Raw genomic sequence first — 19,131 nt, forward strand, 5'->3', positions numbered from 1 at the left:
AAGCATCCTAGGACCGGTTTCGGGGTTTCACCCCTCTTCAGCCAGGATAGCTTGACTCCAGTGGCGTAGTGAGCACGGGACCCATATCTGGACATACCCTTCCCACATAGGGCGAACAGCAAAACACACAAGATGATGGACGGAATGTTGCACATTGGCAAAACATTACCCCCAGTCACAGATCTGGGTTTAATCCATTGTTATTTTGCTCACCACGCCACCCCAGTTCAGACATGGCCATATGCAAATCAGTCTTGACCCTGTGCCTCATGGTAACAGTCCAGCCCGAACTGCCAAACCATGTCTTCCCTGGACCGGAATCAAGCATCCTAGGACCGGTTTCGGGGTTTCACCCCTCTTCAGCCAGGATAGCTTGACTCCAGTGGCGTAGTGAGCACGGGACCCACGTCTGGGCATATCCTTCCCACATAGGGCGAACAGTAAAACACACAAGATGATGGACGGAATGTTGCACATTGGCAAAACATTCACCCCCAGTCACAGATCTGGGTTTAATCCATCGTTATTTTGCTCACCACGCCACACCAGTTCAGACATGGCCATATGCAAATCAGTCTTGACCCTGTGACTCATGGGAACAGTCCAGCCCAAACTGCCAAGCCATGTCTTCCCTGGACCGGAATCAAGCATCCTAGGACCGGTTTCGGGGTTTCACCCCTCTTCAGCCAGGATAGCTTGACTCCAGTGGCGTAGTGAGCACGGGACCCACGTCTGGGCATATCCTTCCCACATAGGGTGAACAGTAAAACACACAAGATGATGGACTGAATGTTGCACATTGGCAAAACATTCACCCCCAGTCACAGATCTGGGTTTAATCCATCGTTATTTTGCTCACCACGCCACCCCAGTTAAGACATGGCCATATGCAAATCAGTCTTGACCCAGTGCCTCATGGGAACAGTCCAGCCCGAACTGCCAAGCCATGTCTCCCTGGACCAGAATCAAGCATCCTAGGACCGGTTTCGGGGTTTCACCCCTCTTCAGCCAGGATAGCTTGACTCCAGTGGCATAGTGTGCATGGGACCCACGTCTGGGCATACCCTTCCCACATAGGGCGAACAGCAAAACACACAAGATGATGGACGGAATGTTGCACATTGGCAAAACATTCACCCCCAGTCACAGATATGGGTTTAATCCATTGTTATTTTGCTCACCACGCCACCCCAGTTCAGTCAGCCATATGCAAATCAGTCTTGACCCTGTGCCTCATGGGAACAGTCCAGCCCGAAAGGCCAAGCCATGTCTTCCCTGAACCGGAATCAAGCATCCTAAGACCGGTTTCGACGTTTCACCCCTCTTCAGCCAGGATAGCTTGACTCCAGTGGCGTAGAGCACGGGACCCACGTCTGGGCATACCCTTCCCACATAGGGCGAACAGCAAAACACACAAGATGATGGACGGAATGTTGCACATTGGCAAAACATTCACCCCCAGTCACAGATCTGGGTTTAATCCATCGTTATTTTGCTCACCATGCCACCCCAGTTCAGACATGGCCATATGCAAATCAGCCTTGACCCAGTGCCTCATGGGAAGAGTCCAGCCCGACCTGCTAAGCCATGTCTTCCCTGGACCGGAATCAAGTATTCTAGGACCGGTTTCTGGGTTTCACCCCTCTTCAGCCAGGATAGCTTGACTCCAGTCCTATTCCTTGACACTAATCATGCAGTTATTATGGACCTTCTGCAATGTCGATTGTTTTGATGTTTAGTTAACATGAAATGCCTTCCTGGAAAAAATCAAGGTCAAGGGTCATATTGAGTCACTTCCTGTGATGTCATGAAGGTCAAAGGGTAGGTGATGTCACTTCCGCAACCCCAGGCATTTTGGTGAATCCACGCTCATTTTCACAACCTGTACTTTCTCTATCACATATCCTTGAGGCTACCAACAAGCGAAAGTACCCTCATCAGATACACAAGATTACAGCTTAACACACAACACTTCTTCATACTCATATCTATGCAGGGCATCTGTTGATGATGGGAGATGTAATGGTCAGTATGGGGTTTTTCTTTTTTCTCTGTAAGTATGCCCCTGGAAATGTTGATGCAATGGTAATAGATTTTGGTGTAATAATTAGGAGAACTAAATGTTTTACGGTACACATTAGGTTTTATTAATTCCGCCATGTTATGAAATGGATCACCATAAAGTTTCTTAAGCACATGTCAAGGATGGGAGGGGGATTGGCAAAGGGCATGGATGACCCAGAAAAGATTGAACCAGGAGCAAAAAGAACTTTTAGGATCTCCCTTAGCAGACAACTCAAGGTGTATGTTTGCAGAATACATTTTGTGGCCTTAACAACAACGGACAGTGGGTTTACAGCTCACCACAGTCTAACATTAGATGGCCTTATTGCCACTTCTGCTTGCTGGCTTGTTATTCAATGGCTTGCCTTCCTTTTCTTGTGTTTGTCCCTCCCCTGGAGAATAGCCTCTTTACCATCCTTTTTATTGGCTGATTTGTATCCTTCCCAGGCGTCGAAGTGCATTAAAAACATTATGGGAACTGTGATGCTGTGTGCAAAGAGGGGTCGGGTGAGTGAGCGTAGAGGCGGGGCAGCATCAAAGGCGTGGCTAAAAAAGGAAATCGGTCTATCACCTTCAGGTAACTTCATATAAAATAAAGCACAACTTAAATGAAAAACAAATGCAACTTAAGTTAGTCAGTGGGAAATGTACTATCATACATTATGAAACCTCTATTAGTTAATGCACTGCAGAGGTCTGTAATCAGAGAGCCACAGAACTGAATCCTGGTTGGTGCAGTGGAGAATAATGACTTGTATATGTTTAGTGGTATGAGGTCCCAGTCTGTGACAAAAAGCACTGTGATCATGTGAGTCATTATTTTAAACTTGCATTACACACAGTACAAGATAGGCCGCTACAAAATGCGCAAAGTGCTTCCAAAATATGGATTTTAGTAATACCCAGACTGTATAAAGTGCAATTTGTTTTAGAACTGTCCTTTAAGAGCACACAGTTCTCGTCTCAGCTGGTGACTCCTTTTCAAAACCACTCAAAAAGAAAAAATCTGGGCCTTCAGGCAACTTCAAGTGATTCCATCAATTAAATCTAATACCGGCTTCCAAGCACGCTTTACATTTGCAGATTAACCTGTTCCGCACATTTATATTTCTTTCAGGGAAGCAGGCACCCTGGCAAGAAGGCTTTTTTAGCTGCCTGCCCCTCCCTCGGTTTCACTGCACAGGAGACTCCCTGCCTTACATTTTAGCTGATGCATTTCAGCTCTCAGAATTAACCGCCCCGGGACAGTTCTCTTTTTACAAAAAGTAGGGTAACTGTTTTACCTAAATTTAAAAAGTGTGGGTATGTGGAGCCCCTCAGATCCCACCCACCTCGATCACTGATCCTTCCACTGCTCACTTTTAGACAACATTTATTTTTATTTTTGGGAAAGCAATCTATGACAGTGCATGCTTTTTCCAACTCTCTCTCTTTCAAGTGCAACGCCCAGCACACCATCTTGCTCTAGGGCAGGCCGTGATTAGCTTCCAGCCCCAGTATCTCAAGAAGGCATTTGTGCACTAATGGGGTTTCATTTTTCTTAATTACATAACCTTCTTGGATCGATAAATAAAAAAATGGCACCTGCATCATTTTATAGACATTGCATACATGGTGACACATGATGACGAAAGCATACGCATACATCAACGTGCTTATGACATGAATCGGCTGGTGGGAGAATCATCACACTGTTTTTATTTGTATCCCCTTTTTTGTTTTATTTTGACTGATGCTGTGCAGCATCGACAAACAGCAACAATAACATTTGTTTTTAGCTCACTGTTATGTGGCTTTTGCTCAGCGCCTGGACACTCCAGGAAGTAGCCGTGCGCTTTATAAATACACAGTAACATAACATTACAAAATAACGTGGTGACACGTGTTGCTTTGCAGTGGAAGCCCCTTCACAAGGTTGACTTGTCCCCTTTCTGTTGCTTATTGCTGCATTTGGATATTACACTACTACTAACGATGTGAAACCTTTGCCGTAGACAGTGTTATCCTGTGCAAAAGTGACAAAATAAGGAAGTAATACTATCGGAAAAGTGCTGCATTATGCCGCATAATTTTCCTTTTCTTGCAGAATAATTTGGTGTTCTCCAGCAGCATAATTCCAGTGGCCCAGGCATATGTACTGAAATTTGATATAGCGCTACATGTCACACATAGGTCACTTAGGAGTAGGGAGACCAACCGTCCGTAAATTTCACGGACAGTCCGTAATTTCGGCCTTCTGTCCGTTGTCCGTGAAGGATTCTTTAAGGGACGCCATTTGTCCGTAATTTTAACCGGGCACCGGTCGCACCACCCTTAAACCGGCACAGCTTCCACCCACCTCCCTGCTTGACTCCGATGCTTTTGAGGTCGGGTGTAACAGACTCCGATGCGGCTGAGGTGGGGTGTAACAGACTCCCATGCAGTACCAAAGCTCAGATACCCAGCAGCATTGGAGAGGCACAGCGGGATGGCTACCCTCACACCTTCCGCCCTTGAGCTGTTAAGAGGTGCTTGAAGGTGACTGAGAGGGAGGGGCTGCAGTTTCAGGAGCAGGGGCATCTATTCAGATGCAAACAGCCCTGAATGCGTCATGTCTCTGCAATTTAGAGGGGCCTCACACATTCCCTTCCTGCCCAGGGCCCCAAACACCCTAGAACCGGCCCTGATTACCCCGAGGCAGCACGTGGTTCTCTTCACTGAGCTTAATTACTGTCACTAAATTGTAAGCAAACCTCGGTTCTTCAATCATGCAGTCTATAATGTAATAAAATAAAGAAATGGCACAATCGCACCCACACTGATTAACAAAGTATGGAGGACAATCACTTAAATCAGTTCTCTTGGAGTATCTCCTTTGAGCACTGTACATCACAGTGAGGGATGGCAAAACTAACATTTTGGAAAGAGAGCCTGTCTTCTCGATGTCCTGTCCAGGAGGGGGTGAGGAGCCCTACACCACCCTGGAAGAGACCAAGATGATACTAGAATACTGCATGCCCACCCCTGTGCCCACCCTGGTGGATACTGTTCCCCCTCCTATGATGGCTCCTGCCCCCCCCCCCCTAGTGATGGCTCCTGCCCGCCCCCCAGTGATGGCTCCTGCCCCCTCCATGTGATGGCTCCTGTCCCCGCCAGCTGTGATGGCTCCTGTCCCCCTGTGCTACATCCTGTCTCTGCCCTGGGTGGCTTCTGTCCCAGTCCTGGAATGGCTCCTGCAGCGAGTGTGAAGTTCTTGATGGGCCTCTTCTCAAAAAGGCTCAGCTCAAAATTAATATGAAAAGGTGAGCGAGTGAGTAAGTGAAGGGATGGGTGGATGGCTGGATGAATTAGTGAAAGGGTGAATGGATGAATGAACGATTGAATAGATGGATAACAAGAGAGGATGGATGGATGGATGAGTGAAAGGATGGATGAGTGAAAAGGTGGATGATGAGTGAGTGGGTGGATGAGTGAAATGGATGGATTGATGAATTGATAAGTGCAAGGGTGAATGGATGGACGGATGAGTAAAAGGGTGGATGTAAGGATGGATGAGTGAGTGAAAGGGAGGGTAGATGGACAAAAGGATGAATAGATGAGTGAAGGAGTAAAGGATAGATGGATGAGAGAAAGGATGGATGAGTCATAGGGTCAATGGATGGATTCATGAGTGGATGACTAGATGGGTGGGTGGATGGGTGGAAGGAAGGATGGCTAAGTGAAAGGGTCGATGGAGAGAGAAAGGGAGGATGGATGGATGACTGAAAGGGTGGAAGGATGAGTGACTGGGTGGATGGATGAGTACGTGAAAGGATGGCTGGAAGGGTAAATGGCTGGATGGATGAGTGAATGGATGGATGGGTGGAAGAGTGGATGGATGAGTGTACAGATGGATAGGGTGAAAGGATGGATGGATGGATAATGGATGGATGAGTGAAAGGATGGATGAAGGGATGGATGAGTGAAATGATAGATGGAAGGATACATGATGGATAGCTTTGCAAATGGTTGAATATATTTGGATATGGCTGGGCTTACTTATATACTAATGCGCGACCTCCTCTGATGTGTCTGTAAAACGTACTTATTGTCCTGAAGTTTTGTCCTGAATTTTGACCTCCTGTCCTGAATTTGTGTCCTGAATTTTGACCCTTTGTCCTGAATTCTTACACTCACCGTCCTGAATTTGCACCAATGCCAGTTGGTCACCCTACTTAGGAGCTCTGCTACGGGAAGGCTCTGTTCTCTACCTGAAAGTTGTAAAGGTCCAGCCGGAAGTGACGGAAGGGTCAGGAGCCTTCATTTTTGGAGGAAGGAATAACAATAAACTAACGCATATTGGGTCTGATTTGCTAAGGTAAACTTACCCTTTTGTGTAAGTTTACGACTGTTTGCTATTCACAAGCGTATTTTACGAGTAGTATCTATACGAGAGCGAGGTCTCCGCACATAAAAAGATAGGGCAGTCCTATATTTTTATGTGCGGAGATTCTGCAGTCGTAAATATACTATTTGTCAAATATATATTTGAATAGCAAACAATCATAAATGTACACAAAAGTGCAAGTTTACCTTTGTGAATCGGGGCCATGGTGAGGGTAATGTATTCACATGGGACTAGGCCAGGTTCAAAAAGTTTATAGACAACATTAATCGAACTACGAACTTTTATTTTGAAGTCACGGGCTGAGGTTGTGTCGCCATCTTGTGACCAGGACACCCAAACGTCTCCCACCATACCGTAGTCTCTTAAATGCCCCCCCCCCCCCCCCCCTTCGCCTCCTCGCGATTTCTTCTTGTAGAATGTTGAACCCTAAAGCAGCATATTCCGTAAAAATTGAAAATCTAATAGCGACTACTACACTGTCAATACTATGCATTTGGAAATTGCACATTTTGAAAGACGAAAGCAGGGCAGAAAAGAACAGCAGGTAGTGGAGGGAGGGAGGGCGGGGGAGCTGTGGCGAAAGTGCCAAAATGGACCACTTTGGCTTCTATGCACATGAATAGCTCGAAGTCCTACGGTGGCCCATTCAATGCGAACTGACTGAATACGGAGCTTTTTTGGAGGTCGTTTAGCGCGTGCAGCTGTCGGTGAGTATTTGAGTTTTTGGCACGGCCCGTCCATGAGTGGAAGGGGTGGGATGGGGGAAGCGAGCAGGTGCCAGAAGGGAGAAAGCCCCTTATCCGCTCAGCAGCCAATCAGGGAGTGAAGAGCGCTTCCAAGAAGCATGAAGATTTCCTAGAAATTGGGAAGGATGAGGGCGCAGGTGGCACCTGAAAAAGGGAGGCGGGGGAGAGAAGGTGGGGGGGGAGGGGTTCGACAGGATTCTCCAGAAGGTGCTGTAAGTTTATCGCATGAGCTGTGATGCCCTGAGATGCCATAAGTGGGTGGCATTCAAAGGCACCTATAAAGCCAATTTATCCATGATTTATTTAATGCCTTATTGTACAAAGTTGTTTGGGAATAGCGTGGATCACGTGACTATGCTCCGATGTTTAAACAATTAAAAATGGAAATATGAGATCAGTGGCTTCCCTGGAGGACGGCCAGGTGGGGCCGGTGTCCTGTTTGTGAATGTCCTAACCCACCACACCTCGGTGCCCCCGCCACTGGCGACAGCTGCAGCCAGGGAGACAAAGGATGATGTTCATGTTTACACTTGACATCTGTCTTACTATTGCATTCCCAAAGAGCATTTTCTTTTTCCAGAGAGGTGTATTTTTGTAGTTTTTTTAATGCAAAATATGAATCGTATATTGCGTAGAGTGAATGGAGCCACTCCTGTGTGGCACTGCGAGTTCTGATTGCGGGAAGGCAACGATTGAGACCCCTGGAGTTGAGGCTGAAAGCAGAGCAAGTTTCTCCCAGTGCCATAAAACATTTAGACTACATGCACATCCAGGGCTTTAAGTGGGCCGGGTCCTGCCGGTGCTCAGCACTAGCAGTGCTTAAAAGCAGGTGCCTATTTTTACCCTTGAGGGGGGAGGGGACTTAACTCTGCAATAGTAGCAACAGTCACTGCTTTTGATGTAACTTGTCAGGGACTCATTTTTCCGTTTTATGGAGTGCAAACTTGCAGCGTTTTACATGAGCACCGGTTATATCACACAAACACATTAATTTTTTGAATCACCGGATCTTCAGCTGAGGTCAGGCTCGAACCTGCTTTCTCAGCTCGAAAGGCGGCAGCTCTAGCCTTAGGAAACAACCTCGCTCATGAAAACTGCAGCATTTTCATTATTATATACAACGAAAACATAGTTGTTGCCTATTTATCTTATGCAACTTACAACTACTGACAAAGCCAATAGTCTTGGCTTGTTATGTGTGTAATGTCACTTACATTATATGTCTGAAGGCAATGACAGAAGAAGCAAAATACCATTGGGGTGGTGCACTACACTAAGTACAGATTTTTAGCCTAAGTGTTTTAAGCCACGCCCTTAATGACATCGGCCACGCCCCTATGAGAGACTCATTTCATCCCAATTAAAGCCCTGTGCTCATCCAATCCTTAGCCTCTCTGCAGAGAGCACAGAGTAATATCCAGGTGTGCCAGTTGTAATTGTGATGATATGGGAACGTGTGTGATGGAGTTACACAGCTGTCAAAATATTGACAAGGCCGACGTTAGAGAAAAAGCAGTGTGAGGGCATGCACTGTGTGGGAGGTGAGTGGAATAAGATGCAAGGAAGGAGGTAGATGCAGGAGTGAACAGAGTGTGCAGAGGAGGAAATAAATGAGGTGTAAGATATGAACCATGGGTGTTTCAGAATGATATCAGGAAAAAAGAGCGTAAATGCCTAACAAAGAGACTGCAGAAGAGAGTGGTGTGAAAAGGAGAATGGAGGTGACTGAGATACTCAGAAGTCCTTGCCCATTCCACAGACCATAGTATTGTTTAATTCAGTCAGCTTAAAATGTTTACATTACTTTCTGTTTATGTAGGCATATATATTCACTGAAAAAGCAAAAGTTAAATTGGCGTTATAGGTAGGTCTTCTTATAATAAAAAAATTACTGTTTTAAAACCAAAAAACCCACTGAAATTCACCAGTTATACGTAATTGACGTAAGCACCGCTTGCACTACTATGAATAGTGGTGCAAGTTATACTTATGTCAATGATGTATAACCAGTACTTCATTTGAGCCAGTAGTTTCCGGTAGTCAGCACAGGTACTTAATTGGTGTCCGGTACTCGGCACCGGCACCTAATTGTCAACCCCACACTTATGACAGTCTGCCACATGGTGGCGCTGCTCATCTAATTTAGAGATGAGCAGAACAACGGTTGTTTATGAATACAATATACATTAAAAAGTACAAATACCTGACGCCCCAGCCATTGCTTTAGCTTTGGGGACCTGGAATAATCTGAACTGTTACACTTACAGGTGAAGTGAGAGAGATGGTCAGTAGTTGTTTTGGCAGCGATGACAGGGGCGATGGGTGGTGCAAGCTGCAGCGGCCTCCTGCTCAGGGCCCTGGCACTTATTATTTTACAAATTAAGCACAGTGTATAACTGGTGAATTTCAATTTTTTATTGTTTGCAAATGGTTGTTTTTTCAATATTAGAAGACTTACCTATAACTCCACTTTAACGTTTTTTGTGTGAAATTCTAAGTTTTTTTTAAAGTTGTTAAAATCTTACTACCTTACTTATAACGCAACTTAAACCTTTGCTTTCCTCAGTGAATTGCTATTTTATTTTAACATAAAGTAATATCTTATTGCGATACGTTTGCCACCTGGCCCTGCGCCCGAACCCCTGCGATAGGCCTTCAGCCATGCATGGCAGGGCGTTGGCTGCACGGCCTGGTCTCACCAACTCCCCCACTGAAATTAAATGAAAACCAGCTTCCTGATCACCTGCTGTAGGTGGCCCCACTAGTTTTACATCTGGCTTCCGTGTAAGACCTCCCTAAAAATCAGGTCTAGAGACCCCACTAAAGAAGAAAATCATTGTGGTGAAAGCTTCCCTAATTTGACAGATGGTGTGATCCTGGGCAAACATGTCTTTTCACACTTTTTCTCCCTGTCCATTTCTCACTCACTGAATCGCAGCCTTCCTGCAAATGTAGAAACACATATTTCTTAGCTAATTAGGTTGTGAGGAAGCTACCCAGCATTTTTTTTTTAAACCCAGATTGCGTGTGGGTACCAGTGGCAGGGGCAGTTCTTCTCTGAGGATATAAGGGCATTGCCCCCTGTATTTGTTGCTACCATATTAAAAATGGTAAATACAATTAGAGTCTAGAGTTTTTTTTTCCCCGTCCACAGTCCTTTTTAGGTCTCGCCTGAGCCAGCGCTTTAGCGCTGCTCTCGCGAGAGCTTTAGTAAACGGGGGGATTTGGAAGTGCAAACTAGTGCTTTCAGGCCTCCAAATACAGTGCATGTGCGCCGGGCGTGCGCACCATTTGGCAGCCTGCGTGATCATTTCGCGGCCGCTTTGATGTTCTCAGTGAGCCGCGCGGCCACTGAGAACATCAAAGCGGCCACGAAAGTGCTCACCATTTGCCAGCCTGCGTGCCTCTCTCCCCTACCCCTTCCCTTATCCCACTTCCTTATAGCGCGAGGAGCTGTTTATCCCTAGCGCGCGCTTCAACGTTCCTCCCCCACCACAGAGTGCGACTCACGGCCGCGCGTCTTCCACAACTCCCGGGCTTGTTCTAGTACCCGTGCATATTTTTCTCTGCTCTGTCCCTCTAAGTACCCCCAACCCATCCCTTCTGCGGCCACTGCTGCTGTGTGGAAGGGTATATATGTTTATAAACTGCTACTTTACCAATAATCTAGCCTTAGTAACAGTCGCAATAAACTAACCACCGAGACCTGGACTGAATATAAACTGAATACAACATATTGTCTGTGATCACTAACTGACACTCAGCAGCATCATCACAGGTACAGTGTATGGAACAGCAGCCCATGCTTTCTTCACACATACATGATGCATACCACATGCAGGAGTTGTGCATGCTTTGTTTGAAGGCAGAACAGGTACAATACACCCAGCTGTGCCAAGAGTCAAACGGAACAGTTTCAGCCCAGCAGATGCAAAATCCTCTCCCAACTCAGAACAAACTTAGAAAGGGTAACAGTCAAAGCTTCTCTTACATGAAAATATGCATGTCACTGTCACAGACATCTAGAGTAAAACTCTTAACGATGCAGAGACTTGAATCCCGTTCCCAACGTCCAAAGTCGGCAGCTCCGGAGGTAACTCCAGTCTCTCTCCTGCTAGACATCAGTGTGTTTGGCTGCAACTTTCATATTGTTTTCAGCCCTCGCTTAAAGCGAGCTGTCGATGGAAAAGCCTGCTTCCGGGGCTGGCCTTGATTATCCTTCCAGCGCCATGCAGCCAATCTATCTTTTTACCTCCACCCAGGCCTACTCCCCCCGCCGATATCCTGCTGTCCATACTAGGCGCCTTCATAGCAACATAGTGGTAGCTTAAGTCGAGAGCTCCCGTAGGTGGGAGGGTTCAAGGCTCACCGCAATCCAGGGCAGCTCCCATGTGCAGGGGGCGCCCCCGAGACCACAGAGGCTGCTCTCACCTCCAGGTTGTGCCGTCAGAGACCGCACAGATCGCTCTTGACTTTAAGAAAGCCCCATCGCTGTTAGGAGACCTGCAAATTCACCCCACAAGCCTCTGGTGGTTCGGAGGGTTTTTGAAGGCGGTGCGTTTACTCACAAGGTAATGACTTTCACTCGCACCGCAACTGCACATTTTTACAGTTTGCGATATCTTTTGTAGCACCAGTCACCTTAACTAGAGTTAATTTCAGCCACAGCTCCTGTCTCCTAGGGGCATGGATATTTAATTCATTCAGGCACCGCCGCCAGCGGCGAGTTGTGTAATGTTGCAATCTTCGCGTTGCGAGCAATAATTTTCTAGCAGTTTAACTCGCCATCTTTGTTTATGCCACAGCTTCTGCCTTTATTAGGCACAGTTGTTTTGACCATTACGGTTGCAGTGGCTTATTTAAGCAGGACCCACGGAGCCTACTTCTTTTCGTGCACTAGTTTTCACTTTGTGCCCGTGTGAATGGCTGGTGCCGAGGCATTTTACGACTCCACTGCCTAGAGGTGATATGGAACTGATTTCTTCGCATGCAGTGATCATTAAAGAGGGGCATCAAATTATTTCCGTCGGGCTGCTAAAGCCATGGCAACGCTGAGCCGAGCTGGTGTGCTGCAACCCGCACCGCCTCAGCTGGCTCAACCCTTGACACTAACCCTTTAACAAGCATTGGCATAGCCAATAGGTCTCGCCTTTGGGACCTTATAAGTGTTTAGCCATGCAACAGTTGCATAACTAAATACTTATAAGGTCCCAAAAGCGAGACCTATTGGCTATGCCAATGCTTGTTTTATTTCAGTTGGCCTGCCACACGCAGGTCGGGTGCACACTGCAGGCAGATGGAAATCATGCATGTGCGCTCTGCGGGTGGAGGTAGGGCTTAATTATGGCAGCAGACAAGCTGCCTGGGTCTGCACTTAAGTGCGGTGTTAGTGCGCATGTAGGTTTGGACGGGTGTCTTTCAACGACCAACCCAACATCCGCACTTAGGCCTTTCCTACCTGAAAACCTAGTGAGCTGGGGATTACAACCGCAGCCTCCCTGGTCTCAGAAGGAGCGTAGATTTGGCCTACTCAAGCCAATCCTGGTGCTGCTCTCATGCTGATGTGAGCAGCGTCTGGATTGGCTCAAGAGAGTCGACTACTGCTATCACCCTAGGCCAGCAGCCACTGCGGAGGATGGACTTTCTGAGTCACAGAGGCGTCGCATGCAGGGACTTCACACTCCGGGCCTCAACTTCACAGTAGGTTTGGCCTCTGTCATCCGTTCCATGTGGTGGATGTCTCTCAGTGCACTCATATGGTGTGACATGGTGCTGATGGGTCTGTAGCTTGTTAGAGAGGTGCAGTTTTCGGACTTTGTGTGAGGGGCTTTTTTGTATTTTGGTCGAGGTTGTGTGTTTTGCATGGGGTGTTTTTGGAGCTCGGCTTGAGCACCGGTTCTAGGAATCGGGTGGGGCTCTTGGCTCGGTTCTCTATGTTGATTTGTTGCAGTGGCTCAGTTAGACCTTTTGCCGCCCGTGGTGGTTCCTGCGTTTGCCTCCCCGTGACAGCCGCAGGTAAGAGCGGGAGGGGGGGCTGGTAGTGGGTGTGCACAGGTTTGGTGTATGTGGATGAGCACGGGGGTTTCTCTTCATTGGGTACTGGTGTGTTTTTTTTTAGCAGTTTCTTGTAGACTCAATGTGTGTGGACCTGTATGCCTGTACCCGTGTAGAATCCTTGTACTAGGTTTGTGCGAGTGTCCCACTTGGGTCTGGGATTTCTGCCTCACCACTTTTGGTGTCCACCGGCCACCACTGGCCAGAGGCGGGTTGCAAACAAATGAAGAATGTGGCTTTCCCAACAATGGTCACCCCCTCTTCTGCATGCGTCTCTGTCTCTCCGTTTCTAGCTTTTATTTCTCCAATTTTTCTTCACTTCGTTAGCCCTTCTCAAAGTCCATCTCCTTTTCATTGCCCCCTACCCAACTTCCCTTCCCCAATCTCCCTCCGCCTCTCGCTGCCTTCGCATCACGCCCTCCCATCAGAGCACACTCTCCTCCCTTCTCGGCACCCCTCTCTTTATTTTATTTATTTTATTTTATTTTATGCATTTTTATATAGCGCGGACTTTATCCGAAGGTGTCAGAGCGCTTCACAATAGGCACAGTAATGATACACGAGGAGAAAATTACAAGTGAGCATGTTACAAAAGCAAACGTTACGTTACATGAGGCATTAGTGACAACTGTGCAAGTATCAGGAGCAAACAAAAGACAAGAGGTAGCAAATGATACGTTACAAAAGGAAAAAGTGACGTGTGCAGGTTACAAAAGCATACAAAGTACACGTAGAGGTAAAAAACTGCAATAAATGGCAGACACTAAAAACACTAAAACACTAAAACAAACGTTACGTTACATGAGGCAATGGTGGCAATTGTGCATGTATCAAAAGCAAACAAAATACAAGAGGTAGCAAACGATATGTCACAAAAGGAAAGGTGACGCGTGCATGTTACAAAAGAGTACAAAGTACAAGTAGAGGTATAATACTGCACTAAATGGCAGACACTCAAAACACATGAACACACTGGGAAGGCACTTCCCTTCTCTTCTTCCTTTAAACGCCCTCACCCCCCTTCCTTCACCCCAATACTCTGCCCGCCCCCCTGCCCTCTGCATCCTGTCTGGTGTACATGTTAATGACATTAAATGACCCCTCCCCCGCCCCTCATCAGCCCCTGCATGCCCAGGATGTTCGGCGGTGGGGGAGGGGCTTCCCTGCAGATGGCCCGGGTTGCTCCTGCCACCGGGCCACCTTCCCAATTCCACGCCCCGAAAAACAAAGTTTTGGAGCCAACCCAACCCTCTGGAAGGGCAAAATAGGGTCTAGTTATTCATGGCTTTCTCGTACTGGGGAATACAAGGGGATTAGCCGGCCCTCCTCGTGATAAGCCAGTGTGAGACAGCAGAAGCCCCCTCGCCCACAGCCCCTCCCCTCGCCTGGGCCATATGGCATCCTGCTAATCTGCTCGGCTACTGTCCTGGATTGGTTCTCCCTTTAATGGGATCATTCCAGGAAGAGTCGCGGAAGGCCTGCCGTCTGGGGCCTGCTGTACTTAAAGGCGGCCTGGTAGCCAGAGGGGGCCCACCCGGGCCCTGTCCTCGGAGACGCACAAAGTTATGCCAACTCATCTCTTCAGGGTGGATGCGCACTCATTTCAGCCAAATGTCAACCTTTTTTTTTGTTATCGGCTCCTGTAAAAAATGTGTGCAATTTAATAAAACATTGAAATGCAATTCCTTGTCTTTCAAAACCAAAATCTAGATTTGCTAATAACTTGTTTTCACATAGCGCTCCTTTATTTCCAAGCGCTGTGAATAACGGATGTAAAATATTGCACACGTTAATGATATTCCATTTAATGACAGAAGGCTGGGAGGGTGAATATGTTTTCTTAGGACCGAAATAGTGACCTGCAAGTCGCACAGATGTCAGCGGTGAGCATTCAATTGGGGGGGGGGGGGGGGCATCTTGCAGGCTACTGGTGTCGTGTATTCAAGGACCACATAGTTTATGTGTCAGACCTGTTTTCACTTATTTTGTTTTATTTTGCGCTTGTCAACCGATAACATTCTTTAACAGCAGCGCCTAGAAGTCAATTCTTTCAAAGAGCATGCTTCAGTGTGTATTTGCATTAATTAATTCGCAGATGGGAACGTACATTTACACCTGGGCAGTACTTTAAGTGGAATGAAAAAAAAGAGAGGGACTCTCTTAAAGCAAAATGGCAGAAGACGCATAACTAAGGATTCTTAACAAGGAGCCTGGCCTATGTGATTCATGGCCTGGCCTAAAACTGAAGCTGCACAATCTCATGCGTGACTCCGCGTGACACTTGGCCAGTCATTGGGTTCCTCTTTGTATGTATTTGTTAAAGCTCCCAGATATGCAATACAAGTAGGGCCAGTGGAATTATATGATTTTACCACTGCTGCATCTTCCTGAATTTGCCACAAAATGCATTATCTGCTGCATAATCCGCATATTTATTTGTAAAAAAAAAAATAGTTTGTAGCATAAATGGATAAAAAACGCAGAAACACCTGTTGCCAGACAAAGGAAGTTCCTTCACAAAGGTTGCCTGGCCGTCACTATGTTGCTTATTGGTGTATTTGGGTGTTAAATTGGTACTAACGAGGTGAAGCCTTTGCACAGACAGTGTTAACCGGTGTAAAAGTGAAAACATACTGAAGTAATTCTATTAAAACAACATAATTTGCTTTTCGTGCAGCCTAATTTAGTTGGCATTGCTGCATAACTTGGTCCTCCCCTGCCGCATAATTCCAATGACCCTGAATACAAGTCACAAATATGCATAAAAGAAGCCAGACTTAGTGGCTTAGCCAGTGCTTGTTACCGCTGATTTGCATTCAGTATTAGATACATGAGTAACAACAAAGATATTGTACATAATTAGAATTGAAAATGTTTGAATTCTGAAATTTCTGAAATAAATTCTCACTTGGTGTCTCTCCTGCACAAGTCCCTTTTTGCCCCATTCTCCGGGGTCTGAGAAGGCAGTTCAGGGGAACAGTTCTCCCCTGCTTTCCCCTTCCTGGCTTAAGAGGATGGGTAGTGCATCTCTAACCACATGTATCAAGTCCTTAGTTATATGATTTTATGTATGCATATATTTACTTATTCATATATTGTTAGGTACTGCAAACTCCACTCAACTGCGTTTCAGAGCGCTGTGCAATGCATATTAAAAACATAAAGACAATAATACATTCACTGTGGTAGTATGCAAAGAGCACATGTTGTAGCATATATACAACATTTCTCACCTTTTTACCGAGCTAATGATGTTGCTGTTCAACTGGTATGTACAAATAATACAGAGAACAGAGTTTTTCCGCAATAGGTAATAAGGTTCAGATGAAGATATATTAAAAGAGATAGATATTAAATAAAAAGAAAAATCAAATGGTGTAATGAGCAAGGTGTGTCAAAAAACCTCACCACAATAGAGCACATCAACATTAAAACAATGAGTGTTGGCAAAGCCAATAGCTCTCGCTTTTATGAGAGTTAGAGCTGTTGGCGTTGTAAATGACAATGTCTTTTACCCACGTGTTATGGAGTGGAGTGCATGTATGTGGTGTGGAGTGAAATTATGTGGGTTGGATTGGAATTGTTAGTTGTGGAACTGTGTGGTGTGGAGTGGTGTGTGTAATGGAATTAAGTGGCATGGAGGCCGTGTGCCCCCCCTCAGGCCGATTTCAGCCCCGGGGACCCCATCCCCTGGGGCCCGGTGTTTCTTTGTTTTTAAATTATTTTTTTTAATTAAAGGAAGGGGGGCACCTGGCCCCCCTCCTGGGCCATTTTTAGCCCCAGGGAACCCATCCCCTCTGGCCTGGCCCGAGTACTGGGTGCCCTGCCCTTACCCAGGGCACCCACTTTTTAGGTCTCGCCTGATCCAGCGCATGCGCTGGTCTGGCGAGACTTATTGAGAGGGCTCCAAAAAGTGCTACCAGGCCAGCCTAGAGCTACAGTGCATGTGTGCGGCGCTTTACCGTGATTACTCTCACTTTCGCGGCCGCACGGCCGCTTTGATGTTTGATCGTGATCACGATCGCGATCACTTTCACTTTCGCGGAGCAGGTATGCAAAAGATTTAGACTATGGCTCACCCAGAACAAGTCTCAACAAGCATTGGCATAGCCAATAGGTCTCGCTTTTGGGACCTTTATAAGTATTTAGTTATGCAACTGTTGCATGGCTAAACACTTATAAGGTCCCAAAGGCGAGACCTATTGGCGATGCCAATGCTTGTTTCATATTGGGGACTGCGGGGGGAGCCTGAAGGCCCCCGCGGTCCCTGCCAGCTCCCGGCCTTGTGCGGGAGCTGGCATTGCTATGAGACCCAGGGAGCTGCTGAACATAGAGCTCCCTGGATCTCAAAGCAATTTGTCTGTTTCCGTGCTTGCTTTACAACGGGCAGGGAAACAGACACATGCACCGCTTTCAGCAAGTGAGAGCATTTTCTGCTCTCGCTTGCTGAAAGCGGAGCAGAGTTTGCTATGTCTTGGTGGGAGCGGTGCTCCCGCTAAGCCATACCAAACTGCAATGTCCCTAGGATGGGCACCCCAGGACATTGCTGGAGCCGACCCTGGGGGTGGCGGTCCCCAGGGCCATCTAGGGCTCCAGGAGGGGGACCGTGTGGCCCCCATCTATTGGACTAAACAGCCCCGGGAGGTGGTGGTCCCCAGAACTGCGGGGGTGCGCAGCCCTATATTAAATTATAATGTGTTGCCTCAGGGAGGTGGTGGTCCCCGGGGCTGCAGGGGTTCCCCATGGGTCCCAAGCTCCAATTTAATTTTAGCCCCAGGGACGTGGCGGTCCTTAGCAGTGGGAGGGCATGCAGCCCCCGGCATTAATGTTGTCTTTTTCTCTGGTGGTGGTGGTCCCTGGGGCTGCAAGGGGCTGGGCGGGCCCCCACATTAAAATTCACTTATACCCTGGGAAGGCGGCAGTCCCCAGGGCGCAGGGTTTGTCACGAGGGCAACCCCAAACTATTTATTTGATTGGAGGTGGCGGTCCTCGAGGCTGCTGGGGGCATGCAACCCCCTGCATTAATGTTGTCTTTTGGCCTGGAGGTGGTGGTCCCTGGGGCTACGGGGGCACGGGCTGGCCCCCATATTACAACTCACATTGTTCCCTGGGGAGGTGGCAGTCGCCAGGGCGCGGGGGTTGCCACGAGGGCAACCCTGCGCTATTTATTTCATTGACGCCTTGGGGATGTAGACATCCCCGGGGCGAAATAAGCCCCAGGAGGAGGGGCTTGTGCCCCCCCTCCTTTATTTGTACACTGCCCCCGAGATACAATATTATTGTGTTTCTCCCGCTAATGCCAATTGACATGTTGAAAATCTGTTTATTATCAACCTCTATTTATTACTTTTTTTTATAATTCTGTGACTTGATATGAATTGCCCCTATTGGGTCTGTTATAAATATATTCCAAGCTCTGTGACAAGTTCATAGTATTTTCTTTATGTTTAACAGTTGCCTGGAATAATTTTTTTTGAAAGAAGTACGTTGAGTGCAATCATCTTTGTGCCCCACTGATCTGTGAGGCACTGCCTATTGACACACACACGCACACACGCACACACTCACTCACGCACACACACACACACACACACATATATATATATATATGGACACCACTTCTGAATCCTCAATAGTGAAACGGACACCGACACGGGGGTAGCATTTAGTAATTCTGTCTCGCTTTATTTCAAAATACGGTGTAACGCGTTTCGGCACTTCCTGCCTTGATCACACTGCAATCGCTATTACACCAGTTCATTTAAAAAGCAGAATAGCGTGGTCACATGACCCCTGGCTTTGAATGGGCAGCAAAGACAGACTTCAAATGAAAGTATTGTTGGTAATTGTATACAAAAATATGTCAGTCAACATGGAAACGAACTGCAATGGTTACTGCAA

The sequence above is a fragment of the Triturus cristatus genome, chromosome 7 (assembly GCF_964204655.1).
Source record: "Triturus cristatus chromosome 7, aTriCri1.1, whole genome shotgun sequence".
Taxonomy (NCBI): Eukaryota; Metazoa; Chordata; class Amphibia; order Caudata; family Salamandridae; genus Triturus; species Triturus cristatus.